The sequence below is a fragment of the Hyalella azteca genome, unplaced genomic scaffold (genome assembly GCF_000764305.2).
Source record: "Hyalella azteca isolate HAZT.00-mixed unplaced genomic scaffold, Hazt_2.0.2 contig13850, whole genome shotgun sequence".
Classification (NCBI taxonomy): domain Eukaryota; kingdom Metazoa; phylum Arthropoda; class Malacostraca; order Amphipoda; family Hyalellidae; genus Hyalella; species Hyalella azteca.
In genome coordinates this window covers 43,387-55,423 of record NW_025943756.1, presented here as the reverse complement: position 1 = coordinate 55,423, position 12,037 = coordinate 43,387, and positions in this window count along the sequence as shown.

Here is a 12,037-nt window from a genome sequence, read left to right as displayed (position 1 = left end):
ACGGGGACATGAGCGGTCCCTGATGGGACTACATCCTTGATTTGGGACGGTGGTTCACACGATGGGACATGACCGGTCCCTGATGGGACTACATCCTTGATTTGGGACGGTGGTTCACACGGTGGGGACATGACCGGTCCCTGATGGGACTACATCCTTGATTTGGGACGGTGGTTCATACGATGGGGACATGAGTGGTTCCTGATGGGACTACATCCTTGATTTGGGACGGTGGTTCACATGACGGAGACATGACCGGTCCCTGATGGGACTACATCCTTGATTTAGGACGGTGGTTCACACGACGGGACATGACCGGTCCTAGATGGGACTACATTCTTGATTTGGGACGGTGGTTCATACGATGGGGACATGAGTGGTTCCTGATGGGACTACATCCTTGATTTTGGACGGTGGTTCACACGACGGGACATGACTGGTCCTTAATGGGACTTCATTTTCACAGCGGGACATTGGTTATAACTTTAACAATAAATAATATTTAACCGATTCAACCTTTGTTACAATAAGTCACTCTAATCTTGTCGTCACTTCGACACTGATTAATTTTTAACGGGCCAACGTTCACTGCAATCAGTCGCATTAACTCGATCGTCAGAGCTGCCACGTCAAAGGCCAGGGGCCATACTTTCAAAACTCGCTAAGTGAACGTAAGTACTTACGCTCTATTTTCTTGTACATGATTGGTGGATTTTGCTTGAAAGGCCGTCAATGATTGGCTGATGAACTTACGATCTCTTAACTTCTTTTGATAGTATGGCAGCTGCAGAGGAACTGCAAATTAGCATGCATTATGCATGGTTCCCATCATCATCATCATTAATGCACGGTTCCCATCTGCACATTGTCGACAGAAGCAGGAAGCAAGAGTTTGTAAGATATCCACACGACGGTATCGTTATAATTTTCAAGAAAGATTTGCAAACTTGAATAATTATTGACGTTGATTCACGTTCCACACACGTTCGTTAATGGCTAGGGGCTCAGCCCCTAGCCATTAACGAACGAGCTTCAATGTTCGTCAAGAATCGTCGCCATAGAACATTTTTGATGATGCATGAAAATAAAAATATGAAATTTTCTCAGTAATTCAAAAGGTTTAAATGTTATTTAGGACTTGATTTTATTTCATTTTTATTCCATCTGTACAATATATCCACTAGAAAGAAATATTTATATTTAAACACGAATAAAATTCGTTTTCTGTTTAAAAAATAATATGTCATGCATTTCATAAACAAATTATAAATACACATAAAATGCAAGAAAGTGGATATAATTTTGACAGAAGCCAAATTATTTCTTATTTCTTATTTCAAAATGTACCTAAGGGATCTCTTCCTTGTCAAAATGTCAGAAATCCTACTGTCCATTATCCCTATTATTTGTATTGTGAATATCTACCCAAAATTGCTGTCAGTTTTATAAGAATTAGAAATCATCGATTGGAGCAGCAAGGGGAGGTGCGTACACGGACATGGCATTCTCCAGGTGCGACAGCAGGCAAGTCGTATAAGTAATGTCAATAATTTCCCTCGAGTATCACCGAAAGAATAATGAGACAAGACTTCAGTGAATGCCATTTATTGTGGGCCTCTGCATTTACCCGACGAAAAATGGCTTGTCGCGAGCAAGACGAATGGAATAAAAAGATTCTCTAAATTTTTATTGCGCGAAACTCGCTATCAAGTCAAAATATAGGTAATTTATTTCAGATAACATTTCAGGCTGAAAATTGAATACATTTTATTTTGTTTTTAACTGCTGGCGATGCTTGAAATTCACTGCAGAAGTGCATTTCAGTTGACAGCATAAATATTGTACACAGAGAAACATACAAGTTATACGGTGATGGGCTTTATGATGTACTCCATCATAATTATATTATAGATCTCAATAATATTCAAATCCCAGAAATAACTGAGTAAATCAATTCGTAAAGCAACAGCCTTATTTTCTTATGAGTCATGATGAACTAAAAACAGAATTTTGTGGGCAAATGGGTATTTTCTGTAGATATTCTGAAAAAAGCCAAAAAATCCAGATTGTTCAAAGAGACCGTCGCAGGAGAGCCCAAAGAATTCATAAGCTGCCGGAATGTGGTATCTAAGACCACTTGAATTATACTTTCACTATAATATTGTTTGCATACACTGTGCGTATAGGTGCGGACACTGAAGTTTAACTTGGATTACAATCGTTAATTGATGTACTAAGCTTGAATTTCAGAAAAGTTAAGATTGCTGCTATGCGTGATAAAAAAAATAAAAAATACTTGTGGAAAATTAACTAACGGAGAAAAAGTAGACGAAGCGAATAACAAAATTGAACGTCAAAACAATAACATTTGTCAAAAATTATCCTCTCCTTATTCATACTTAAAAAAGGTTCGACCTTGTATACATATTGGAAATTGTTAGGAATTTATTGCAAGAAAATTCTTCCTGAAAAAAGATGGTTGACACATTATGGGAGGAAACCGTTAAATTTAAACTGCATTTTTGACGTTGTGAAATAAATAAACTGCAGGTTTGATAAAAATTTCAAGTTGAATTATTGAAGTTGTTAATATTATCTACATTTTTTAAATAACTTATAGTCACTTTCGAGAGACAAAAAGTCTGTTATAATTTCACGATTCTAAAATGGAATTAGTATTCATAACTTTTTTTAATTCAACTCGAAAGTTCTCCCAAGACTAGAAATTTATTTACTTTAAAACGTCAAAAAAGTTTGCTGTAATTTCACGAGTATTAGTTCAGCCGTTTCTGAAATAGAATAAGTACTCATAGCTTTTTAAATTAAACTCGAAAGTTCTCCTAAACCTGGAAATTTATTCACTTTAAAACAGCAAAATCTTTTATAATTTCACGGGTATCAGTTTAGCCGTTTCTCAAATAGAATTAGCATCCATAACTTTTTAATTGTTTCGAAAGTAATCAATACTAATTATAGTTATTCAAGCAAGACCAGTAAAATCTCAACCTGGTTACAATACCTCTTCCACTGCAGGTGACTTTGTAGTTCATATAATCTTCAGGCCCTATGTGATTGTAGAACCTGCTGGATGTTAGTAAACATTTGCAAAAATTTTCATTGCCAATTCGCGAATTGACCCAACATTCGTGCTTACGTATTGACATTAGAACAGAAAGCTCGATTTGCCAATTCGCGAATTGACCCAAAATAAGTGCTAACGTATTGACGTTAGAACAGAAAGCTCGAGAAATCGATTCTACGATAGCTATTAGATTGACAGTACTGCGATAGCCGCATACCTCTGCATTTTATATCGAGAAGCATAGAATGATAAACACCTATTGAAAGTTCTTTACAAGATACGAAACAAAAATTTTCGTCGAAATCGGCGCGTGCAATAAATGCCTCTCACTGAGTAAAAGTAACCTCAAGTCTGATCTCGTGTGGGAGTGAAGCATACAGGAATCACTAATTCATGATGGCGTTTGCTCGATGTCCGCTTTAAAAGATCATCACGGTTGGCGTGTTTCATTTAGTTCATCTTGGACCTAAATAAAATTATTGCAATATATGAAAAAAACACTGACGTGTAAGTTCTTTGCTATTAATTTCATTAGTTAAATTTTCTATAAATTTCAAGTGTTGTTGCAGCTAATAAATTCTGAATTGCAGGCAATCTTACCACAGCGGTATTTGGGAAATTATTATTCGATTTGAAATTATTTTAACTTGAAGTTAATTATCTATGCATAAAAATTTAAGAGGCCTTCTATTAACTATTTGTCTTCATTCCCTCGAGGCTTAAATCCATCTGACAAACATATATATTATTACGGAATAGTAAACGGCCTCCGAAAATTCCGAAACGGTCTCCATGAAAAAATAAATGTAGTAGCGGCTACAGGTGCGCGTTATTTATTTAATAAAGTTTAATTGGCCATGAAAACAATGAGATATCAGTAGACTTAGCAAATACTATGCGTATATAACGCAAATATTCTAAATACGAAATACTTCCTTGAGTAAATACTTCGCCTAAATACTTCGTTGAGTAAATGTAATAAATTCCACAAATTGACTGTCTCCACATTTCCTTAATAAAAGTTAACAATTCCAAACGTAATACATCAGGCTTCATATAAATCCAGCATAAAGTTGAAGTGTTTCTTAACTCAGCAACGTTGAGAATTTGATTTACATTTCATATAACAATCAATCCAGCTGCCGACCACAATGTAACCGAACTTTCCAGACGAGACGGACGAGGGTCGGGACGACGAAACTCGCACTTTACAACATAAGTTCGTAGCCTCGCTTTTGACCTCAACTTTTGTATCCCAATGAAAAGGATTCATGGTTTATGCCAGGTACAGCACGGCCGTAATGGCAAGGATAAATATTATTTTAGGCTTTCAATAAGAATGAAGTGTTGAAAAATGGTTGAGTTGAGTTTTAAATAAGGTTTTCAACGAGGGCATTCAGGAAATTGGTGATTGATCCATGACATGTGTAGGTCAATGATAGGGGACGTGCCAAAGAATTTTAAATGAATCTTTACTTGAAAGCTACTCCAACAGCCTTTGCTGCAAAATTTGAAAAAATTCACTGAACCTAATAATTACAAAGTTATATCTAGAGACTTCTTTAAAAAAGTTCACGAAAAAGGTTCAAGCTCCTGCTTTAAAACGTAAAATGCAAGTTCTTCAAAAATCATACCGATGAGCGCGAAGATTTATGGTAGCAATTGATCAAGATTCTGAAAGTTTTTCCATCAATTACAAACAAACTCAAATTGCGGCCCACCCTAGAGTAGTAGAAGAGAATTTCTATTTACTTTCAACATCACGGATTCACAATATATATTTGTTTGCAAATTAGAGCGGATTAAATTAAATTCCGGCATCACCTTATAACTCCGTGCATTTCCGAATAGCACGACTGAATTTTTATGCGGACAGAGCGACGATGCTCGACTCCGGCCTCCAAATTGGATATGCCAATCATGCGTCACAGAAAAGATTACTGGACTCTGCTGCTGGCTCGGAAAAACATGCAAAGTCAAAGAAAATAAATGTTTAATTCTGATCTTCCATAACAAAAAGCTATTTTCAATTCAGTGAAGAGAAAAATCATCGCTGGATGTCATTGTTTGTCAGAAAAAAAATCATAAATATTCTGTTTCTCGATTAGCAAGCATTAAATGTTCGAAATTTTATCGGCGATTTTGGCTTCAGAGTACTTCTTGCGACCTTTAAATTGTTCTAGTTTCAAGACAAACGGAAACAATCATCGCAAATAATTGATTACATTATTTTGTAGTTAAGTGATTGCAGTTGAAATTTTATTTCTGCAAAAGAAATTTCGAGGGCCGATACAGAAAGCATCGAAGTGTTTGCTAGTTTGGCGCATGCATCTTGGACATCTCGTAAACCCAATAACCCGGGCACTGCAACGCGTGAGCTGAATCCACTGACGAAAATCCACGGAAGCGTTCTCCAGAAATTCTATCTTCTCCATGAAGCAACAGCAAATAGAAGGATGGAATTTTGTTAGCAGTAAAAAAGTTTCGAAAAACAAGCCGCATGTACAGGCTGCATGAACAAACCTATGTGTGTGAGTTCAGCAAAAATGCCATACTTTGTCCATGATTGACCATATTAGATTAGTTGAATTTTCTTCTAAAATGCACATTGATAAGTTAAAAATTCAATAAAAAGATTAAATTCATTCCATGCAAAGATTAGAGTATTAATAATGATAATTTGTCGCCTATACGGAATTCAATGATGTATGAATATGAATTATAACAAAGATAAATAACAGAAAATAACTTTAACTGAAAATAACTAAGATAACAGAATGTCATCTCAGAAATTTATTCCCCTTCATAATTGTTTTGACAGATACTTACTCTGAAAGGTAGAAATAATAACGGTTGTATCAATTTTACTACTAGAAATAATAACGGACTAAATCAATCCGGGAGAAGTTATGGTAAAGGTTTTGTACAGACGTGTTGGTGTTTTACCTACCAATTGATGATCCTATCATTAATTTTTATCTGCACCAACGGGCGTGATCGTATTCCGAACCCAAAACTATATTTCCTGAATAAATGATTTTCAATAAATAAGGAGTTTAAACTAAATATAATTAACGAAAGACAAAATGATGATTAAAAATACAAAAGTTGAACAAACTTACCTAACAAACTTGTCGTGCGTTTCAACATTTCATCCACTTTCCAATTTATTCATAAAGTTTCAAGTTCAGAGACCAATCGAGAAATTGATGTTCAAGTTCCAAATTCAAGTATCAAGCTATTGAGGCACTCATGATATTAACATAATATTTTTTTTTAATACTACGCTGAAATTACGAACTTAAAAATAATTAGCAAAATAGAGACACGAAAATGACTACTCAACACGATACTTCACCATTGCACATCATAAAAATTATCACAAGACGTCAATAGACGCACCTTCACGACCAGGTCACCATAAACAATGATTATCAAAACGCACTACCAGGTGCACGAGGTCTCATCAAAGGTGCTTGATAACTAAAATTACTAAAATCAACCATCCTTATACCTATTATATTACAACTTCTATATGTGCACAGACATGAATTAAACCTATTCCCTCTAGAGCATAAATCCTTACTAAGACTCAAAAAAATCCACGTGTAACTCAATCCTAACATTCCCAAACGGCTTTTTGCCGGGCATTCAAGAACAAAAGGACCATCCGCCGTCTCTGGAATGTACTTTTATTTCATTTGTATACTCAGACAACAGCCCGGCATTGTTCCTGAGATCAAGAATCTAAATACAATCTCCGCGAAGAATTTTATGCCGTAATAAATGAAAAGCCTTTCCTTTGAACGCCTTTGTGATGTGGTACTTAATTCTCACTAAATTCAGAGCTTTAAACATTCAGATAATTAATTTTTTAATGGGCAATGCTTTACATTGACTAACGAAATTTTTTCTATTTAATAATCTTAAATCTTAATAATTAAATCTTCCGCATGAATGCATTTAGTTCAATAGAATATTGCATCTCGGTATGATTAAGCATTTATCAAGAGCTCAGTAGTGTAGTTATAGAAAGCATCCTGAAATTTAGCTACCACTATCTACGTGGAAGCGACAGTTTCAGAGACACCGCTTAAATTCACCTATGACGTTTATTATTAAAGACAAAATCAAGCCTCATAAGCCGCGTATTAACCGTCAAACGGGTCCGCGTTTTTACGCGTTTGATCGTCAAACATTAAGCCTGACTAAACACAGCATGTAAGTCAAAATTGAAAGAACTGAAAAGCCGGCTTTGAGTCAACTCGAACTAATATGAACATGAGTAAAATGGGTGAGGATACGAGAAATTGTTTAAACGGATAATAGAAATTGGTCATCCAACAACTTTTCCCCCTTTGTCGAAAAATCCTTTTCTGCCTTCGCCTAAGATGGGAGCTTCGCTATTCCTACAATTAATAGAGTTTTATCATTTTATTCGTCTTGTCCTTCTAATAATTTGCCTCCCTTAATTTTTTATCAAATTTCATCAATTTTTTATGGCAGTTGACTCACGTCTCCTGCTCTTGAAAGCTTAAAAAATATAAAAATATTCCTCCTTATTAAGCTTCTACAGTTGCGTATTGCGACTGCAAAACTAGCCCATGCCAAACTCATGAATAAACGCACAAAAAGAAACCAGCCAAATGTTTCAAGCCATAATGAAAGAAAATTTAGACATAATGAAGATGCTCAAATTCTTTTTCGTGACATTCATCCTTTTTGCATCGATCATAAAATATTGCATCATTCAACAGTCCTATATAATATCATTCTACAATTAACAAACGCAATTGAGAGTAAAAATCTTTTGGCGTATAATTATAAACAAGCGCTATAGTACTTAGTACATTTGGCGAAAGGACAAGTTAATTCAATAATGTGTTTCCTAATGATTCGTATCTGATCCCACACATAAATTAAAAAACATATGCTATTCCCAATTGAGTGATACCGTAACAACTGTGACCAAGTTCAGTCGGCTCATTCGTACTCGAAGAAACCATAGGAATGTCATAAGAGAAAGTAGCTGCTGCTGAAATACCATCTCTCTTTCATATATTTTTTTTTTGCATCAAAGAAATTTATTCACAGCAAGTAAGTGAATATTATATAATTTACATAATGTTGGAAGTTAAGTTATCACATGGTTTATTTAAGCACAATACGAAGATAATGTTCTCAGAACATCAAAAAATCGAACATAAACTAATTACTTACGTTAATCTATCCACACTCTTTGCAGCTAAATTTTTGAGTCCCACTCGGCTCCATATATCGTGGTTGCCTGCGTTTTTGATTTATGATATCGATAAATACCAGGAGCCATACTTTCAAAACTCGCTAAGTGAACGTAAGTACTTACGCTCTATTTTCTTGTCTATGATTGGTGGATTTTGCTTGAAAGGCCGTCAATGATTGGCTGATGAACTTACGATCTCATAACTTTTTTTTTGAAAGTAAGGGCCTAGGGGCCTTACTTTCAAATTTAACCCAACCTGTTACCAAACTGGGTCAAGATTACCCATTTAAAGGCAAAAACGGGTTAAGTTAACCCAACCGGTTACCAAACTAGGTCAAGGTTATCCATTTAAGGGCAACAATGGGTTAAATTAGCCCAGCCTGCTTCTCACCACACACGATCTCCCAGGCAGCATCGGAGCGACTAGATATTTAATTAGAGGGTAACAAAAAAAATCAAGTTTCAAAATGTTTAAACTTTTCTCTTATCATTATGTGCGGTCAGGAGCTTGCAAGGCGCAAAGTTTATTGAAACGCTGTACGCAGGCCACAAACTTTCTCGTGTCGCAGAATTTGCATTTACATGCACGACATGACAAACGAGCTTTCCCTTGTTCAATCAGCTAACGAAGCCATTTTTAGTCTGGAATTCCACGATGCGGACTGAAGACGCTTGGTTCTGCGCTGCAAAGCTTAATTTTACTACGTAAACCAGTGAAATTAATATGAATCTGCAATGAACATCTGCACCTGCCGAATGTCGTGTTTTCTTGAGCTCAGGTTCGTATCCAATTTAAATAATATCAAGTTAAAATAAGAACATGACATCGACTTCTCATCGTTAACATGTGACTCTGTACGTTTATTTTTTCGCAATTTGTTGTCCAAATTTTTTATTGAGCGGAATCGATTGATTATTATTTTTAATTATTTGAAAATTATTCATCTAATTTTTCGCGGAAAATAAGAGTTAGCAGCATGGGTTATCATGAATAACAATATTGAAAAATTCTCAATATCAATCAGTGACAAAAGACTGAATGAAGAACGTGACTGCACGTCTTCATTTAGGACTTCACCGTTGCGTTAATTTCCCCGTTGAAATTAACGCGACGGTTAAATCAACGCTATGTCACTCAATTCAAAAATACAGTTAAATGTTCTCCAACGCGCATTCATATGAGCATCTAAACCCGAAGTATACCTGCAATCAATAGGTTGAGAGAAATAGGATCCACTATACCAAGTTTAATCTTATTAAGAAGTCCTTCTCTGGGTAACAGCTCAAAAAAAAGGCCGACGGGATTGTGCTCATTAGTCAGGATAATGAGATGCTCAGCGGATTACTCCTCGCTCACGACAGCCCAAAATACCAGCAGCTTTGGTGCAGGATACTCATAGATTGAACGGATACCTATCAGCAAATCCGGAAATTGGCACAGCCATCGCTATAATGAAAATTAGCATGGCTATCGCTATAATGAAAATTAGCATAGCTATCGCTATAATGAAAATTAGCATGGCCATCGTTATAATGAAAATTAGCATGGCTATCGCTATAATGAGCGACATCGGCGCGGCGTTTCTGTTCGAATTTAGTCTGAGATGTTCAATCCGATTAACATGATTAAGCCTAGTCCACACTACGACGATAAAGGCTTTCCGGATTTTAAAGCAAATGAACCACACGCTTTGAACTCTTTTACAACATGTACAGAAATCGTTCATTTAAAGAAAATGTTTTTCTTTTCAACTTAAACTGCACTGTACATTAATACTGTGTTGCCATTCCAGCGATAATCGTGCCAAGAACCAAAAGTTCATCACTAGAATGCCTCCCTTCCAAAAATTATAGTAGTTTTTTTGGTCATTTTATCTGGGATTGAAATTTCATTATTTACTTAGACCCAAACATTTCCAACAAGAGTCGCAGTTCATTTTCAATGGGTCGGTTCAATTGCTTTTATTTTTGTATTAAAATTTTTATCTGGCCTTTTCCATGTTACATGTGTTAAATTGATTCTCAACAAATAATAATTCAATTTTTTCTATCAAATTATAATTCCATAGCAAAATCATATGACTTTCAAATATTTCTTTTCATTTGATTGCCACTTTTAGACAGCTCAACTCATCTTTTTCATGAAGCCTTTTTAATGTTATCAGTTACAATTATAACTTCATCTCTGTTAGGAATTAGGCTACTTTTGTGAACGAATATAACATGAAATCTACATTATTACTCATTTTTATAAATATCCGAACTGCGAACATGAAACCCTAAACATTCAGAAGCCGGGCTTGTCATTACGAGATTCGTAACGACCAGCAAACAAGAAAGCTTTTACTGAATTTGCAGAACATTTAAGCTCGTTGCAATCTTGGCCAGCGGCCATTCTAGTACAATAATCTGCCTGTGATATCCATTTGGTAGCCAATTTGCAGTGACCTCGAGCTGTGGACCTTGGAGTTCACGACAGGATATTTGCTGAACAGATACTGCAAACTCATAAAAAGCAATCGAAAAGCGTCCGAAAATGACCGTATATTTGAATTTCATTAAAATTGACGAAAAGGTTTGTGAATCTAAATTGTTCTAAATAAAAATTATGAAAATTTATATTATTTTTTGCCTCAGTATTATAAAAAATAGGAATGATCTTGTCAAAAAATCAGTTCTAAATGTTGTTTTTTGTTTCTCAAGAAAAGGTTTGTGAATNTTTTTTACCTCGGTATTATAAAAAATAGGAATGATCTTGTCAAAAAATCAGTTCTAAATGTTGTTTTTTTTTGTTTCTCAAGAAAAGGTTTGTGAATAGTCAAAACGCAATAATAGTCGAAAACTAGCCAACAAAACTCAGTTTTATAGGTTAGTCTCCTTTCCTAATAATAAATATCGGTTTATGCAAAAAAGAATTCCATTGCTAGCATTTATCATCAATGTGGCGGAAAATATGATCTAATTACTGTTATTTTTAATAATAAATATATTACCACGTTTATCTTAGCTTCGTTTCGTGTCTGTCTCTCTGTCTGTCATCAAAAATTCAGACCTCAATTTAGAGCTTTTCTGAACATCCTAGAAACTTGAAATTTTGCATGCATGCTTATGCTGCCTAACAATTCAAGATTTGATCATCAGAAATAATAATTCAAAAATTTTTTTTTCATAAAAAAAAATAAAAAAAAAACACTAAAAATTCACGGTTTGGAATTGAGTTTTTTCTCGAACATCCACACTTGCCAACCCTGGGAATTGATTTGAAATGCTAAAATTGCTAACTAAAAACTAGAAAATAAATAAATATTAAAAATATTTTTAAAAACCACGTTTTTCTGTTTTTTACAAAACTAAAAATAGTGAAATAAAACATATAAAAAAACTTTTAAAAACCACGTTTTCTTAACGGACAAAAAAAGCATTTACTCTTACATAACATTACATAACATTTTACATGACTTAAATGTGATGTAAGAGTAAATGTTTTTATTTTTTGTCCGTTAAGAAAACGTGGTTTTTAAAAGTTTTTTATTTGCTTTTTAGGCTTGATTCTTAGTGAGCAAGCAACAATAATTAAGGTAATTTAATGCAAGTAACATCAGTGGTTTGACCTGACTGCAAGGACTGAAGTTCTGTTGCGGATTCGATTGGTACCGCATTGGTGGATTGCGGATTAGATTGGTGGATGAACCCTTAGTACCCTGATTTAGAGT